Source organism: Oryx dammah, unplaced genomic scaffold, assembly GCF_014754425.2.
Source record: "Oryx dammah isolate SB20612 unplaced genomic scaffold, SCBI_Odam_1.1 HiC_scaffold_8, whole genome shotgun sequence".
In the NCBI taxonomy this organism is placed as follows: domain Eukaryota; kingdom Metazoa; phylum Chordata; class Mammalia; order Artiodactyla; family Bovidae; genus Oryx; species Oryx dammah.
The window spans coordinates 53879663-53897893 of NW_024070192.1; the positions used below are offsets into that span (position 1 = coordinate 53879663).

An 18231-nucleotide genomic window follows, 5' to 3' on the forward strand; every position below is an offset into this window, starting at 1 on the left:
AAGGGCAACCGAGAGCCGGCCGGTGACTGTACTTCTTCAAGAGCCTCGTGATTGGGGGGTAACGACATAGGTTTCACCTGGGTTTTGCCATGCTCCCCAAGAGAGAGGTCCCAGGTAAAGGAAAATAAGGGAGACTAAAGGACAGACCATTTGTGTCACCCCTACCTTTGGGGAGCCAACCCCCCCTCTCCCCATGCGGTTTTTTAATGGGACTGGTCCATCAGAGACTGGTCCAAGGACTGAGCCTGTGACCTAATCCAGTGAACCAAAGTGACAAAATGCTAAAAGAAATCAGTACCATTTCCACTGGAGTTGCCAAGCTAACATGCAAATCCAGGATCCCAAATGCCACCTTATCCAACTCAAGGAAAACAGTCATCTACAAAAGCAGTGAGTGAGGCTACCCACAGAGGAGGGGAAACGGGAGCAGTGAGGGCCGGGGGGTGGGGGGTGGGGCGGGGCTGATGTTATCACTTGGGCCCCAGAACTGTGCTGAAGTCGTGAAAACTCCTGGACTCTGCAGCAACATGAGCCAATCAATTCCCTTTGCTCCTCGAGTTCCCCTAAGTTGGGGCATTTCACACCAGAAGGATGCCAACTTATGACATGTAAGACGTTAAATATGCACTGACCTCCACGTTTTTCAAACAATCTCTATTTTCAGTGCTCAGGTTTGTGGCCCCACAAAACCACTTCCACTCCTGCCTTTTAGAGTTGACTCTCGACCTCGCGGCTGGAGCAACCTTCTTCAGCAGTTGATCGTGTTACATCATTCTCTGGCTCAAATCCTCTCAGGGATGTCCTACCACAGACTCTTTATGACTTGAAGCTTCCTCTTATCTGGCCCCTGCCTCCCTCTGCAAACTCACATCCCACCCCTTCCCCGGCACACGCACTCTGCTTCCACTCACAACCTCGTTCCTGCCGCAAGACACTCACATCTGCTGTGGCCCCTCTCAACTAGGGCAGCGACTGAATCACCTTATTCACTTCCTCATCCCCAGCGCCAAGCCTCTCTGACACTATTTACTGAATAAATAAGCAAAATGCCAGGATGACGGCATCCACACAACACCTCCAACAAGGACAGCGTGGCGTCCTTGGGCACTCCACATCCTCAGGCTTTTCACCCCAAAACGTAGGTCATCAGAGTTATTATGCTCCTGCCACGAGTTGGCAAACCAACTGCAGGTCCAACCCAGTCTCCTGTTTGTTTTAATACAATCTTTAAATTAAGCACGGTTTTTACACAGGAACACTTTAAATGACTTGATAAAACAGTAACTTTGAACCCCAACTCAGTAATATGTTAACGCCTCCAAAAATATCCATTCTTCCCATTAGAAAACTTGTATTTATAAAAACTTATACTATTATTATTATATGATGAATTTCATCAGTAAAAACATGATATATGTTTGTTTTCTCTCTTGTTATATAAGTCCTTACCTAATAGCCTCAATAGTGCCACTTGACCCACAAAGCCTAAAATATTTACCATATGGCCCCCTTCTCAAAAAAGTTTGCCAACCCCCTGCTATAGACTCACCTTTTATCAAGAGGGGAAGAGACTTAACAGGTCAGCCCAACCACAGCATCATTTAGGACTGATTACTAAGGAGGAAACCAGACCAGGTTGCAAGTTGCTCTTAGTGTCCTGGGACTCAGGGAAAAAAATCAGATTAAGTCTCTGATTGACTGAAAACTCTTAAATAAAAAGACCCTTGACAGCAAATAGATATTCTAGTTGAACACATGACCATATTCCTTCCCCACCATCCCTGTCCAGGCACTCCCTCCCCCAATAAACAGCAAAGGAAATAACAGTCCACGTTTTCCTTTAGAGTCTTTCTCTGTTCTGAATTCTAGTATTCTTGGGCTTCCCTGAGAATTTGCCTGCAAAGTGGGAGACCTTGGTTTGATCCCTGGGTCGGGAAAATCTGCTGGAGAAGGGACAGGCTACCCACTCCAGTATTCCCGGGCTTCCCTTGTGGCTCAGCTGGTAGAGAATCCGCCCACAATGTGGGAGACACGGGTTCGATCCCTGGGTTGGGAAGATGCCCTGGTGAGGGAAAGGCTACCCACTCCAGTATTTTGGCCTGGAGGATTCCATGGATAGTGTCCATGGGGTCGCCTAGAGTTGGACACGACTGAGCGACTTTGACTCTCACTTCTGTTCCTAACTGGACGAGGCACCTGTGCCCTGAGTCTGCCATTAGGCATATGCTCCTGGAGATCCTCCAGGACAGAGACACTCTTACAACAACCCCAAGAAGACACAGCACTTCAGAACCACATCAAATCCATCAACAGGCCTCCGTCCAACGTGGAAGGCACAGCCGCGCCTGCTCCAACTCCACCCCACCGTGGTCCACAGATGACTTAAATCACAAGCAGCGAGCGGCAAGCAAGGCTGCAACCCACTCCCTTCTTGGCCCAGCGAAAGTGCAGTGATGATCTCGGAAACACAGGACGCTACCTGAGTCGCCAGAATACAGAAGGGAAGAACTGTACGTGGACCAGAGCTGCCTGGGCAGAGATGGGCCGGCGGCTGGTGATATTCGAATCATAATTAAATGACTCAACTTGCCAGAAATAAAAGGCGTCACAGTGGGAAATCTCCATCTTGACTTTTCTTTCTGGCTTGCACAGAATAAAGCGGCAGAGCTGAGAACCAATTAATTTTTAAGCATTTCTTCAAAATTACAAGAGTCTCCCTCACCCAGTCCAGTCATTACTAATTTCCTGCTTTCCACACCCAGATCCTTCACACCGCCCTGTAAAATTGCTCTGTGCCCTCAAGGACACAGGAGGAGGGGGAGGAGGAGCCCTTCTAGCCAGAGCAAACTGGTAACCTAACGGACCCCCTCCAAGCTTGAAACAACGCCTGCAAGACCTAAAACGAGTCCAGGTGCAGCCTTGGCAAAGTAACAAGTATTCAGGGATCTGCAAACACTTACTCCCACCCCTCCCCTCGTCTCTCAGCAGAGATCCTCGAGTTAAGAGCCCCTCACCCTAGATTTAAGACCCATGGGAGCCTGGAAGGGCAAGAAGACACACTGGGGCTCAGTGCTGGGCAAGGCCACCCAGACGTATGCACAGTAGGAACAAGGGTTCCACCACCATCACCAACCGCTCCCTTTCCACTACCTTCCATCTCTTCTCACAGAAGTCTTAAAATCTTATTGTCTACCCTACTTCCTCTCCAAAAGCAGAGGTGCAAGCTTAACAGTCCTCTGTTCCAACTTCTCAAGTCCAGAAATCTAAAGAATAAATAGGAAAAGCAGCCACAGATTTTTCTACTTTGGAAAAATTACCAAAATGGCCTTAGGTCCCCAAAAAGAGACGGTGGCCCAAGGTTCATGACGGGCAGATGCACTGAGCAGTTCCAAAAGAAACCTGCCATGAATGACATCCAGGTCCCCTCACGGGACACGTGCCTGCCGAGCGCCCACTGCGGGGACAAAACACAGGACGCCCTACCTTCCCGGGCTTACATTCGGACAGACGCCTCCCGCACCATGCGGATGTGAAAGGCTCACAAAGAGAAGGCATCACACGTTTCCCTCGGTGCTTCTCCACACGTGTCTTCTCGTTCTTTTGCTGACTCACCCATCCATCCCTTCCTCCCATCAGCACCCCATGCTGAACACAAACCTCTGGTCAGGCACTGAGCTGGGTCGGGGGGGCGGCGGGGGCTGCAGCCTTTACAGACAGAAGAGCTTCGGAGTGACGACCTTCTCAGCGGCAAAGGGGAGGGGGTCAGGATTTGTCCTGGGGCTACACAAGTGCCCCGGTCCTGCTTAGACCGGGTGCTTGTGGCTGGGAGGTACTGCTGGAGCCGGGGGAAGGGGGTAAAGCCCCTGTCCCACTCCCAGAGGCCCTGGGGACTCGGAAATGAGGCCGAGGTGGCACGTGCCCTTCTTGCAGTCATGCTCCTGCTGGAGGATGTACTCATGTGCTGGCAGTGCTCCGTTTGACCCTCCAGAACCATCGCGAGCGGGCTATTTCCCTCTGCCCAGTGCCTGATGAGACTGACCTCTGCAGAACAGGTCTCCGGGGCTCCCCGGGGTTTGGCCAAGAGAAGACGCCGGCAGGAGGTGGTGGGAAGTGGGGCTCTGACCCCCTCACGCCCAGCTCCCCCTCTGCCAGCACTCCTGTTGGGGACCCCTCCACAACCTCATTCTGTTGCTCCCTCCTCCACCCCTCTACCTGAGGGGCGGGAATGGCCTGGGTTGCCATGACTCCTGGATGCTCCATCACGCCGTGTTGAACCTTTACTCTGTTAAACCTCTGCAAACAGTCCTCTTGTTCAACCTTTCCTATGGTTCCCTCCTATGAGGCAACCACTCCCTGCAGGAGCCTGGCTGATGCGATCCAGCGTGTGAACAAAACGCCTGAGGTGCTGTGGGCATCGACAGAGACAGGCCCAGCCTCCCAGGACGGGAGGAGGGGGAGGGCTGGGAGAAGCTCACGGACAAGGCAGGATGAGGGCAGCGAGCAAGATGGAGGCAAGACCTCGCCGGCCAAGGAGCCCAGCGGCAGCCCAGGAGCATCGACAGCCAGTCGCGCCAGGAGCCGCCAGCAGCTCGAACCGCGGGGCGTGAGCAGGACAAGCGACAGGGCTTGGGAAGGCAGGCCCAGACTCAGAGCAGCGCTAAGGCGCTTGGACTTCATCCTGAAGCTCCAGATGCCAGTCACACGGTGATTCCATCCAACGCTCCATGTGTTTCAGACACATCCCTTCCTTAGACAAACTGAAAGCTGGCACTCGTTTAGGACAAATAAACATAATCCCTAAAACAGCTATTCCAGAGAAATGTGTCTAAAATCTAAGGGAGGGGAAAAAAGCAGCCAGACCATGAAATATGGTTTCACAGTAATATCCTTCTATGAAAACACACACACACACACCCCTGGCACGGCTAACAACAGGCTTTGGAGCATAACCAACCTCAGGTGAAAACACACCAGTCATTAACAACAGATTTTGAGGAGATTACAACCTAAATAACTATCATTGGAACATGTAAGTTACTTTATATAAAGTGGTTCCATATGGTTCATTTATAATTCACACGGCATCAGTCAGCAAGAATCCACTCAGACAACATCGACTGGAGTCACTAGACGTGCTTTTATTCTTCCAGGAGGGTGTATTCAAGAGACTTTCGGGTATCACTGGATTCCAGAATAGTCCCAGATTTACAGACTATTTCTCGGCTTCCCGCCCGCCCTCCTTTGGGTTTTTACACGTGCACGTTCCTAAAATGGGCTTTGAAAGGTTCCCAGTAGAATGACTTCTGAAGTCCATCTGCTGGGTAAGCTCACCGTGACCAGTGCGCTCACTCTTTCTGCTGCTCCTGGGCAGTAAGCAGATGGGACGGAACGCAAGCGCACCCATGCACCCACCAACCACTGTGATACAACTGATCAAAGGTCATCCACGAGCCCATGAGAGGATTTTCACCACTGCAGCTCACGAACATGGCACTAAGGCACCAGTGCACACAATTCACGCTCCTAAAGCAGCTTTTCAGCGTTTCCACTTGACTCCTTTTTTCTTCCCCCAGCACCTAGGATGGACTCAGATGCTCAGAGCTTCCCCACCCTGCTTTAATCACTGTCAGGATCGCTCATAAATGTTAATTAAGAAGAAGATTTCAATGCTACTCCCCAGCTGGGCCAAGTGGAGAAGCTCTGAGCGTCCCATGCTCTTCGCACAAGCCTCACTCTGCAGGCCTGCTCCTGCAGACCCCACTCCGTTGAGCTCACACACATGCACGCGTGCACACAGACACAACCCCACACAAGGGGGAGGGTGATGGGCAGAGGGGGAGCCCAGCAGTAGGCGGAAGGAGGGCTCACAGACAACAGCTGGACCCCTCAGCCTGGCTCTCCCAGCCTGACACAGCTCTTATTATGGAAGCTTTAAGAAGGCATCTCTGTGCCCCCAGTACCTCCTTAGTCTGCAGGCCAGGACTCCAAGCCTCTACATGAGAAACAAAGCCTTTCGGTCCACTGTCGTTCAATCTCTCAGTCGTGTCTGACCCTTTGCGACCCCATGGACTGCAGCACGCCAGGCTTCCCTGTCCTTCACCATCTCCCGGAGCTTGTTCAAACCCATGTCCATTGGCCATTCAACCATCTCACCCTCTGTCGCTCCCTTCTGCGCCTGCCCTCCATAATTTGAGATGAAAGGCTTACCTGGCAGAGCTAACATCCACAAACATAGACAACATCAGGTTCTTCCTAACTGAGGTGGAACAGAAAGCTAAGAAGCCAGAGTATTCTTAGACGGGATGTGATATGGAGAGCAGAGGGTCACCAACTTGGGGATGTTACCTACCATGCCCCTGCAGGTCACCTCCTTGGGTACAAAAGTGACCTGAACCGTTGAATTCCAGAGTCTTGACAGGTGGCCTCTAGTCCGATGAGACAGCTCAGGGGTCTGTAACTACCTGCCTATCGCCCCCTGTGTCCCGCGTCTCAGCCCTTCATCCAACCATACTCACACCTGTCACACCTTGGACAGGTGTGTCCAAGTTGACACGAGATGCACTGCAAGTCACCTGTGCCCCTAGTAAAGCGCCAAGGTGTGCAAGGAGCTTAGCATTTAAGAAGGTACAGCAGACGCTAGATTCTTCCTAGAGAAGCATCACCCCATCTCTATTGCGACACGTGCATCCATGAACAGGAGAGAAGGGGTCAGACATGCAGCAAAGTACAAAGTGACTGTGCACACAACCCACAAGTGAACCGTGAGCTCCAAGGAGGCAAAAACCAAACGCACTTGTCCTGTGAGCCACGGGGTCCTCACAGCTAGCCCGGCGCCTGGCAGAAGGCCAGTGAAAGAAGGGGCAACAGGATGCTGCCATAGGGAGGAATCGTGAGAGGTGACCTCACCGAACAGCCCCCCGACAACCAGGAAGACGGAACAACTCTAACAGAAGAGCCTTGTGGGGAGAGAGGGACGGAGGACCCCCCCAACTGCAGCAGGGTGACATCCCCACGCGAGGGTCTGCACCCGCCCAGACAGGGCTGCACAGCAAGGAGACCCACGAGGAGGATGGTGGGAGAATGCTTTCCTTTCTTCTCTTAGAATTCGAAAAGAGCTACTGTAATGTGACATTCATTATTTAAAAATAGGAACAGTTAAGATCATTTTAAAAGAGCTATTCTGGAATAAAAGTCTCATAACTCAGATTCTGATAAGAGGGTCCACTGTGGAGTACCCCATTGATCCCCACTTCCTTTCTAGAATGCACGTCCAGAACGTGTCAGTCACATCACCATCATCTCTGGCAGCATTAAAAACAGGCGGGAAGGGCCTGGACCGTCATAACTAACTTCAGGACCATGGGAAAAGGACTATGGACCATTGGCTGATTAATTAGGAATCAGCTATAGTAAAAGGCTGGTAAGTTTTCCCTCTGGGACTCCATGAAAAAGACAGGAACATTAACAGGTACGTATTAGGTAAAACAACAGTGTGGCCCAAAATTTTTAAGACATGATCTTAAAAATAGTCAGAGTAGGGACATCCCTGATGGTCCAGGGGTGAAGAACCTGTCTTCCACGGGACACGGGTTTGATCTCTGGTCAGGGAACTGGGTTCCCACAAACCACGGGAGAACTAGGCCAGAGAGCCGCCACTTCTGGGCCCAGCATACTCTAGAGCCAGCGCTCCCTGGCAAAGAGCCCAGGCAACGAAGAGAAGGGCAGCCAAAATATAAAAATAAAGCAATAAATAATTTTCAAAACCACATTTATTAAAAAGAGTAAATTTAAAGTGTACATGTATGCACACACACACACACACACACACACACACACACACACTGATGTTCTGTATATCTACTTGAATTTTATTATAAATGGGGCACTATGTAATATTTAATCAAACAACAACAACCAAACAAGGAATACTTGGTCTTGAAAGCATTTAACTTATAACACAGGGAATTCTATTCAATATCTATAAGAACCTATAAGGGAAAAGAATATGAAAAAGAACAGAGATCAGTATATGTGTAACTGACTCGCTCTGCTATACAATTGAAACGGACTATGCAATTTTTAAAAATAGTAAGAAGTTTTTGAGAATCTATACTGTGCTACCTTTCATATGAAAAAGAAGAGGAAATAAGAAAACATATAAACATCTGTTTATCTTTACAAAAACAAACAAAGATAAGCCAGGAGGGTAGATATGGAGGCAGCTATGGGAATACCAAAGCCTAACCACAAAATCCAAGTTACAAACACAGTATTTGCTGATTTCAACTCTACACCCTCAGCTTCCAGCTGGGGGAGGTGGGGGGGCCGGTGAGAAAGAACTGCAAACAAATCCTGAACTCTCTGTAATAAGTTTTTGGTAATGGAGGAACAAGCAATTCCAATTCTGTTTTCAATGTAATTTATGACTGAGCAAACTAGTAAAGTCTGATGCTGTAAAGAACAATGTTGCATACATAGGAACCTGGAATGTTCGGTCCATGAATCAGGCAGGGTAAATTGGAAGTGGTCAAACAGGAGATGGCAAGACATTTTAGGAATCAGTGAACTAAAGCTGGAATGGGTGAATTTAGCTCAGATGACCATTATATCTACTATTGTGGGCAGGAATCCCTTAGAAGAATTGGAGTAGCCCTTAAAGTCAGCACAAGAGTCTGAAATGCAGTACTTGGGTGCAATCTCAAAAATGACAGAATGATCTCTGTTCATTTCAAAGGCAAACGATTTAATATCACGGTAATCCAAGTCTATGTCCCAACCAGTAACGCTGAAGAAGTTGAAGTTGAATGGTTCTATGAAGACCTATAAGACCTTATAGAACTAATTGCCCAAAATGATGTCCTTTTCATTATAGAGGACTGGAATACAAAAGTAGGAAGTGAAGAGATACCTGGAGTAACAGGCAAATTTGGCCTTGGAGAACAGAATGAAGCAGGGCAAAGGCTAATAGAGTTTTGCCAAGAGAATGCAATGGTCACAGCAAACACCCTCTTCCAACAACACGAGAGAAGACTCTACACATGGACATCACCAGACGGTCAATACTGAAAGCAAACTAATTATATTCTTCACAGCCAAAGATGGAGAAGCTCTATACAATCAGTGAAAACAAGACCAGGAGCTGACTGTGGCTCAGATCATGAACTCCTTATTGCCAAATTCATATCCAAATTGAAGAAAGTAGGGAAAACCACTAGACCATTCAGGTATGACCTAAATCAAATCCCTTACGATTATACAGTGGAAGTGATAAATATATTCAAGGGATTAGATCTGATAGAGTGCCTGAAAGAACTCTGGATGGAGGTCCGTGATGTTGTACAGAAGACAGTGATCAAGACCATCCCCAAGAAAAAAAAAATGCAGAAAAAAGGCAAAATGGTTATCTGAGGAGGCATGACAAAGAGCTGAGAAAAGAAGAGAAGCTAAAGGCAAAGGAGAAAAGGAAAGATATACCCATTTGAATGCAGAGTCCCAAAGAACAACAAGGAGAGATTAAATAAAAGCTCTCCTAAGTGATCAATGCAAAGAAATAGAGGAAAACAATAGAATGGGAAAGAATAGAGATCTCCTCAAGATAATTAGAGATACAAAGGGAACACTTCCTGCAAAGATGGGCACAATAAAAGACAGGAATGGTATGGACCTAACAGAACCCGAAGATATTCAAAAGAGGTGGCAAGAATACAGAGAAGAACTGTACAAAAAAGATCTTCATGACCCAGATAACCACAATGGTGTAATCACTCACCTAGAGCCAGACATCCTGGAGTGAGAAGTCAAGTGGGCCTTAGGAAGCCTCACTATGAACAAAGCTAGTGGAGGTGATGGAATTCCAGTGGACCTGTTTCAAATCCTAAAAGATGATGCTGTGAAAGTGCTGCACTCAATATGCCAACAAATTTGGAAAACTCAGCACTGGCCACAGGACAGGAATAGGTCAGTTTTCATTCCAGTACCAAAGAAAGGCAATGCCAGAGAATGCTCACACTACCACAGTTTCACTCATCTCACACGCTAGCAAAGTAATGCTCAAAATTCTCCATGCCAGGCTTCAACAGTATGTGAACCAAGAACTTCCAGATGTTCAAGCTGGATTTAGAAAAGGCAGAGGAACCAGAGATCAAACTGTCAACATCTGTTGGATCATAGAAAAAGCAAGACAGTTCCAGAAAAAACATCTATTTCTACACCAAAGCCTTTGACTGTGTAGATCACAACAAACTGTGGAAAATTCTTAGAGAGATGGGAATACTAGACCACCTGACTTGCTATCTGAGAAATCTGTACACAGGTAAAGAAGCAACAGTTAGAACTGGACAAGGAAAAACAGACTGGTTCCAAATCGGGAAAAGAGTACGTCAAGTTTGTATTTTGTCACCCTCTTATTTAGCTTATATGCAGACTATATCATGCAAAATGCCGGGTTGGATGAAGCACAAGCTGGAATCAAGATTGCCAGGAGAATATCAGTAGCCTCAGATACACAGATGACACCACCTTTATGGCAGAAAGCAAAGACAAACTAAGGAGCCTCTTGATAAAAGTAAAAAAGGACAGCGAGAAAGTTGGCTTAAAACTCAACATTCAGCAAACTAAGATCATGACATCTGGTTCCATCACTTCATGGCAAATAGATGGGGAAACAATGGAAACAGTGAGAGGCTTTATATTTTTAGGTTCCAAAATCACTACAGATGGTGACTGCAGCCATGAAATTAAAAGACGCTTCCTCCTTGGAAGAAAAGCTATGACCCATCTAGACAGCATATTGAAAAGCAAAGACATTACTTTAACAACAAAGGTCCATCTAGTCAAAGCTATGGTTTTCCCAGTAGTCATGTATGAATGTGAGAGCTGGACTGTAAAGAAAGTTGAGCGCCAAAGAATTGACGCTTTTGAACTGTGGTTTGGAGAAGACTCTTGAGAATCCCTTGGACTGCAAGGAGATTCAACCAGTCCATCCTAAAGGAAACGAGTCCTGAATATTCATTGGAAGGACTAATGCTGAAGCTGAAACTCCAAATCTTTGGCCACCTGATGCAAAGAACTGACTCACTGGAAAAGACCCTTATGCTGGAAAAGATTGAAGGCAGGAAGAGAAGGGGACAAGAGAGGATATGGTTGGATGGCATCACTGACTCGATGGACATGAGTTTGAGCAAGCTCCAGGAGTTGGTGATGGACAGGGAGGCCTGATGTGACACAGTCCATGGAGTCGCAAAGAGTTGGACACGACTGAGCAGCTGAACTGAACTAAAAGCAGTAAGTGGGCTGATGTGGAGAGACAGCCTTCTGCCTATGGAAGGAGGGCCATCCAAGGCTGGATTAGAGGAGATAAGAAAGCACCTGTGACTGGATGCAGGTGTGGTGTGAACCCATGATTTCCTGGTGGTCCAGTAGTTAAGAGCATGTGCTTCCACCGCAGGCAACACAGGTTTGATCCCTGGTTGGGGAAGTTCCGTGTGGCCAAAAAAATAAAGAATAAAATAATATGTGTGTGTACTATGCATGCATAGATCCATATGTGAATAGGCGTGTGTGCACTTTACAGTCATGTATTTCCTGGATCTCGCCACTGAAGAGACCCAGAAGCAAAGGCCCCCAGCATCCATGAGCGAAGGCACTCCAGGAACACTGAGCACCCCAGCAATTCAGAGTGGTGTGTCTAAATCCATCCCCCAGAAAAAGAGACCATCTCCATGCATGAATGACTAACTCCAGGGCTGGAACACGGTATACACAAGGTTAGCCTAGAACATCTTTTTGTGCCAGCGAGTACAGAAGGGCTCAAAAAAAATGTGGGGAACCAGAATGAAAGGCCACTCACTTACCGAATCTGGGAGAATTGAGCACCAAAAATTAGATACCATAAGGGATCAGAAGTCACTGAAAAAAAGAGGACTCTGTGATTATGTACCCATAATACAGAGATTAACAGAGGGAAGGGCTCTTGTTTAGAGTAGAATGACAAGTGGTAAGCAAGGAGGGAGTGTAGTTTTGCAATCACCAGAATAAAGACTACATCAGGCAAAAATCACCAGCGAATGCTAACGCTCAGTAGAAATTCTGATGAGGTCCACAGTCTCAGAGTTCTCTCCACAGACTTTTTCTTAGTTACAAGGAAAACATTATTACTACACAGTGAGGAATATCAAACAGCACCTTGATCCAAGGAGTCAAAATTAACATTAGCAAAGAGAGGGAGATGGACCCCGAGTGCCTCCAAATGTGACCTCCTGAGAGGACCTCCTGAGAAGGACAAAAACATACATATATAGTGTCCTGGCCAGGAAGGTGAAAATGAAAGTATTAGACACTCAGTCGTGTCCAGCTCTTTGTGACCCCTTGGGCTGTACCCCTGCCAGGCTCCTCTGCTCATGGGATTCTCCAGGCAAGAATATTGGAGAGGGTAGCCATGCCCTCTTCCAGGGGATCTTCCCGACCCAGCGATTGAACCCAAGTCTCCCACACTGCAATCTTTACTGTTTGAGCCACCAGGAAAGCTTTGTGAAGAAATATTAGACAAGAATGCTTTCCTGGAAAAATGGGACTATAGCCTTCATGAACAACAATATCATGAAAAGAAAAGAAAAGCTTTGGAAATATTCCAGATTAATTGGAAGGACTGATGCTGAAGGTTAAACTCCCAACACTTTGGCCTCCTGATGCGAAGAACTGACTCATTAGAAAAGACCCTGATGCTGGGAAAGATTGAAGGTGGAAGGAGAAGGGGAAGACAAAGGTTGATATGGTTGGATGGCATCACCAATTCAATGGACATGAGTTTGAGTAAGTTCAGGGAGTTGGTGATGGACAGGGAAACCTGGTGTGCTGCAGTCCATGGGGTCGCAAAGAGTCAGACACGACTGAACAACTGAACTGAGCTGAACTGAACCTAACCCTTTGTCTCTCACTGAATTCTTTCTGGGATAAGACATCACGAATCTGAGCTTTATTAGCCCCTGAAACCAGATACTGTGGGTTTTGGCTGGGTTCGAGTCCCAGCACATGGGTTTAAGTCCCAATCTAAAGTTTTAGGATTATTTCAAAATGTGTGTGTATATAAGAACTGCAAGGATAAAGGAGTGGGTAATATACTAAAATTAAAAATGGTAGTTGTCAAGAGTGATACTATTCTAACTCATTCTCTCATTCTGTTTTCCAAAGTTCCTATCATGTTCTTTTACTTTTTTCATTTGTAAAGACATTTCTGTGGTCACTGAAACATTACTGGAAGTCTTCAAAACTCACTCAAGTTTCACATAAGAACACAGATGCCCAAAAACTCCTGAAGGAGTCTGTGAGCTGATCAAACGATTTCTACACATAAAAAGGATGCAGAGTCTCCACCAGATATGCTGCCGATTTCGGGTCCAGCTTTAAATCTTCTCCCTCTCACCGAGGGAAAAAGATACTTTCCAACTTCCCTTCCTCAGTAATTCCCACAGAGTAACAACTAGACATTGCTTCCCTATAAGTCAAACATCAGCCAAGGAAGTTTCTACTGAACTTTGCCCTCCAGAACGCCCCTCAACAATACCCACAGGCTTCCTGCCATCCTAGAGGACAGAGGTCCAATCCAGAGGTTACAGAAGGGTCGCCATCTCAGGGGAAGCCCGTTGGAGCTCGCAGCGCTGAAGGTGAACCACGTTTCAACACCACTTCTTCCTGCCCGATCCTCCTGCGGATGTGGAAACCGGATGGATGTCCACGTCCCAATGAGGTGTTTTGCCAACATCCCTCAGATCCACATCAAATATAATTTTCAAACCAATTAGCTCAGAAAGCATGACAACCAAAGCAGTATCTCCCACAGCCTCATTTTAGGGCCATCCTATTCAACTCCTAATGAGAGGGAAGACAAAGGCAATAGACGCAGTAGGGTCTACTTCAAAAATTCTTTTTCTTTTAGAAAACAGATCCTCTTTTGTTCTGGTTAAACACCAATTACTCTGCTCTCTCTAACATGCAAATCAGCTGAAAATAGGGCAATCTGTAGCTCACTCTGGTTCCACTGCAAGTTTGAATGAAGGAAGGAGAAAGACAGGGAGGGAGGGGGTGAGGAGAGGGGAGATGGAGGAGGAGAGGAGAGGGAAGACGGGCCATGGGGGCCGATCCCCGGGGGTCTTCAATCCCAAGCACTTTGTGCTCAAATAGAGCTCTTTTCATAGGGCTTTTGTGTATTATTTGTGGTGGTGCCCATGAGCAGTGATTTTGCCATTATCCCAGAAAATAAAGCAAGAAAAGAAAAAGCACATTAAGGTCCACAATACAAGCAAGAAAAGCAAATGTGGCCCACAAAGCAACTTCCCCAGAGCTCCCACTTGCTACAAACACTCGCCTCAAAGTCATTCATCAGCACCACGTACTGCGGGAGAGAACAGAGGAGGACGGACAGACCCACAAACAGGACAGACCTTCCCCGAGGTGGTGCAGGTCCCCAGCCGGGCGAGGATGCAAGGACCGCGTGAGGAAGAGCCCCACTCCACCTCTCACCAGGCCCCAGGTGGAGCTTCGTTCCATTTTGTCTTCATTCGTTTTAGTTAAGCTAACCTGACTTCAGTCTCTTAAACACATGTGAGTGAGTGTGTGTGTGTGTGTTAATCGCTCAGTCGTGTCCAACTCTTCATGACCCCATGGACTGTGGCCCGCCAGGCTCCTCTGTCCGTGGGATTCTCCAGGCAAGAATACTGGAGTGGTTAGTGGCCATGCCCATCTCCAGGGGATCTTCCCGACCCAGAGGACAGAACCCAGGTCTCCTAAACTGCAAGCAGATTCTTCACCGTCTAAGCCACCAGGGAAGCCCCAAACACATGATTAGTTTTTAGTTTTTTTTTTTTTTTTTTTTAAGGTGGGTGTGTGGGAAAGCAGAATCCTAGTTCCTTGTGGCTCCAAAGGCCGGAACAGGCTCAGCCCTTCCAGGACCAGGAATCACGTGGAGGAGATTGTTAAGATGCAGATTCTGACTCCAAGGTCTCAGGTGGGGTCTGACCTGCTGCAACCCTCACCGGCTCCAAGGGTCACCTTCCTGGCCTCTTCCCCCATCTACCTGTCCTTCCAGATTCTGTCCTGACTTGACCTCCTTACCTGATCCACCTGCAAGAGCAAAAAAGAGGGCTGGGAAGAAGTCCAAGAGCTACACACCAGGCCTGGAACTCCACCCGCTCTCCCAGGCCACCCCGGGCTCTCTCTTCGGTGTACCCTCCAGTTTCTCCGTACTATCTGGCCCCTCAGGATAGAATGGGGTGTTCAGGGAGCAATGCAATCCAGGTTTGGAGGAGAACCTGTGCCTGTGAGGTCCTTTCCTGGCCCAATCGTGGGGACCAGGCCCAGGGGCGGGAGCCAACGCTGCAACACTGGAGCACTGAGGCCCAGGCCTACCGCGCCCACACTGGGAACGGGCAGAGGCGCACACGCTGCATCTCCCGGGCCCAGCTCCCAGCTGTCCCAGCAAGACTCGCGTGTATTCAGCAACACTGCCGACCGGACTTCTCTCCTGGAAGCAGCTTCCCCACTGCACCCAGTACCCCGGAAGGCTGCAGGACACTTCTGGGAAGACGTCCATGGCCTAAACGACTGGCCAGAAAGCGGGGGACCCCCACGCTTTCCGTTTCTGGTCCTCTCCTCCCAACCACCAAGGCTGCCAAGCAGGGCATGAATGTCCCTCTGTTTTCTCGTGCCCCAACCCCTTTCCACCAAGGGGACAAAAGAAGGCAACTAACATTTGCTGGGCTCCCCCTATGTGCCAGGGACTGAACCATTATTCCATTTCATCTCCTTTTAGCCTCCAAAGAGCCCTGCAGGTTTGACATAGTATCCACATCTCAAAGGCCTTCGGTACAGTCAGCAAATCACAGCAAGAGTGGTTGAGCTGCTTGGGGCTGTCTGCTTGTGAGGTCAACAAACAGACTCCGAACATTTGGATACTGATGCACCATGTCTGGCTCCATGTTATCTGGGCCTCGTGAAGGTTCATAAAATGGGTAAGAATGAAATCTTTCTCACCAGGTTGCTATGAGGACCACACGGGACATCACTGAGTTAAGGTGAGCTGGCCCATGGCAGACACTCAAGAAATACTTATTGTCATCACACATGGTCAGCAAGCAAGGAAGGGATAGAACTGACACCTATCTGTCATACAGAGTGAAGTAAGTCAGAAAGCTGACTCACTGGAAAAGACCCTGATGCCGGGAAAGATTGAGGGCAGGAGAAAGGCGCGACAGATGAAAAGATGGTTGCATGGCATCAGCAACTCAATGCACAGGAGTTTGAGCAAATTCCAGGAGATGGTGAAGGACAGGGAAGCCTGGCGTGCTGCAGTCCATGGAGTCAAAAAAAGTTGGACACGACTTAGCAACTGAACAACAACAGAGTCAGGAAGAGAATAACAAATACTGCATATTAACATCAGTATGTGGAATCTAGAAAAACGGTACAGATAGAGACATAGAGAACTGACATGTGACACAGTGGGAAGGGCAGGGCAGGGTGGGACAAACTGGGAGATTAGGATTGACATATACACATTACTAGGCTTCCTTGGTGGCTGAGATGGTGAAGAATCTGCCTGCAGTGTAGGAGACCTGGGTTTGATCCCTGGGTCGGGAATATCCCCTGGAGGAGGGCATGGCTACCCACGCCAGTATTCATGCCTGGAGAATCCTATGGACAGAGAAGTCTGACGGGCTACATATAGTCCATGGGGTTGCAAAGAGTTGGATACAACTGAGGAAGTAAAACTAGCAACTAACTCTATTTACTACAGTGTGTAAAATAGATTGCTAGCGGGAACCTGCCGTCAAGTACAGAAAGCTCAGCTTGGTGCTCTGTAATGACCTAGAAGGGTGGGAGGGAGGGGATAGATGTATACACATAGCTGATACACTTCACTCTATAGCAGAAACACACACAACAGTGTAAAGCAATTATACCCCAATAAAAAGAAATAAAAGTTTTAAAATAAACAAATGATGATGTCCTTAAACACACACACACACATATACACACCTGGATGCAGAGGTCTGGGTTCCAAAACCCAGTTTCAAGTAGGCCCACAGCTTTAAAGAGAAGAATGCATTCTCCTTTACAGCCCTCTCCAGGAGTACGTGTGTACATGCTTGTGTGCATGCTAAGTCCCTTCAGTCATGTCCAACTCTTTGTGACCCTTTGGACTGTAGCCCACCAGGCTCCTCCGTCCGTGGCATTCTCCAGGCAAGAATACTGGAGTGGCTTGCCATTTCCTTCTCAAGGGGATCTTCCCGACCTACGGATAGAACCCGTGTCTCCTGTGTCTCTTGCATTGGCAGGGGGGTTCTTTACCACCTGGGAAACCTACTCTCCAGGAGACCAGGGTCCAAATCACATGAAGCACAGACCATGGAAAGCTGAAAGAGGTGCCTGGAGTTGTGAAGTCTTGGTGGTCCTCACCTGGCGATGGAGCCGCAGTTCCACGAGGCAGCCCCACCAACCACTCCATGCACAGGAAGGCCACTCTCACACCCCAAGCACGTGCTTGAAGGATCTTTCCCAGGAAGGGAAAAGAACGGCCATAGTAGCCATGAAGGCGGGTAAGAAAGCAGGAAGGCTGAGAAACTCTGCCAGGCCCCCTCCACCACGGACCCCAGTTCATGAGAGCACAGCCAGGACACATGGGCACCAAACACCAAAGACCGGCAGGCCTGGGGCACCGGACAGGCCAGTTCCTGAACCCAGAGAGAAAGAATCCCAAAAGAGGGGCAGGAGCCGAAGGCTGTTCGGTGCAGATCAGTCCCAAGGAGATGGAGATGGCTTTTCCTTTGTTAAGTGTGCTCGTAAGATGAAACACTTGGAAAAACTAACTGGCCTTGAAGCAGGTCCTGAATCGATCCCTGAGACAATGACCTAAAAATGCCGACCCCCTGGGGCCTGCCCCAAAGCCAAGCTAGGCTCCTCCATGCCCCGTGCCCGCCTGCAGCTCTGAGGAGCGCATGTGACAGACAGATCTAAGGGCTACCCTACAATCTGCATTTATGCCATTTATCTCTTTGATACATAAAGTACAGACATTTGCATCACTTATTTTAACACGCATGATTTTTTACAAAAAGCCACAAAAGAGGAGAAAAGTCTGATCTGAGGCCCTCTCATCACCCCCCCACCATTCCCCCCTTTTCTCGAGCAGCCTGAAAATTAAGCCTGGCACCCCTAACAAGCCAAACTGATCTGGAA

The 18231-nt window shown here is 48.2% G+C and overlaps 1 protein-coding gene across 1 annotated transcript in view; it reads right to left on the reverse strand.

The window, feature by feature from the left end:
• The window catches only part of MSI2 (musashi RNA binding protein 2), a 402350-nt gene that overhangs the window by 306653 nt on the left and 77466 nt on the right, over positions 1-18231 (reverse strand). The window lies entirely within an intron of this gene.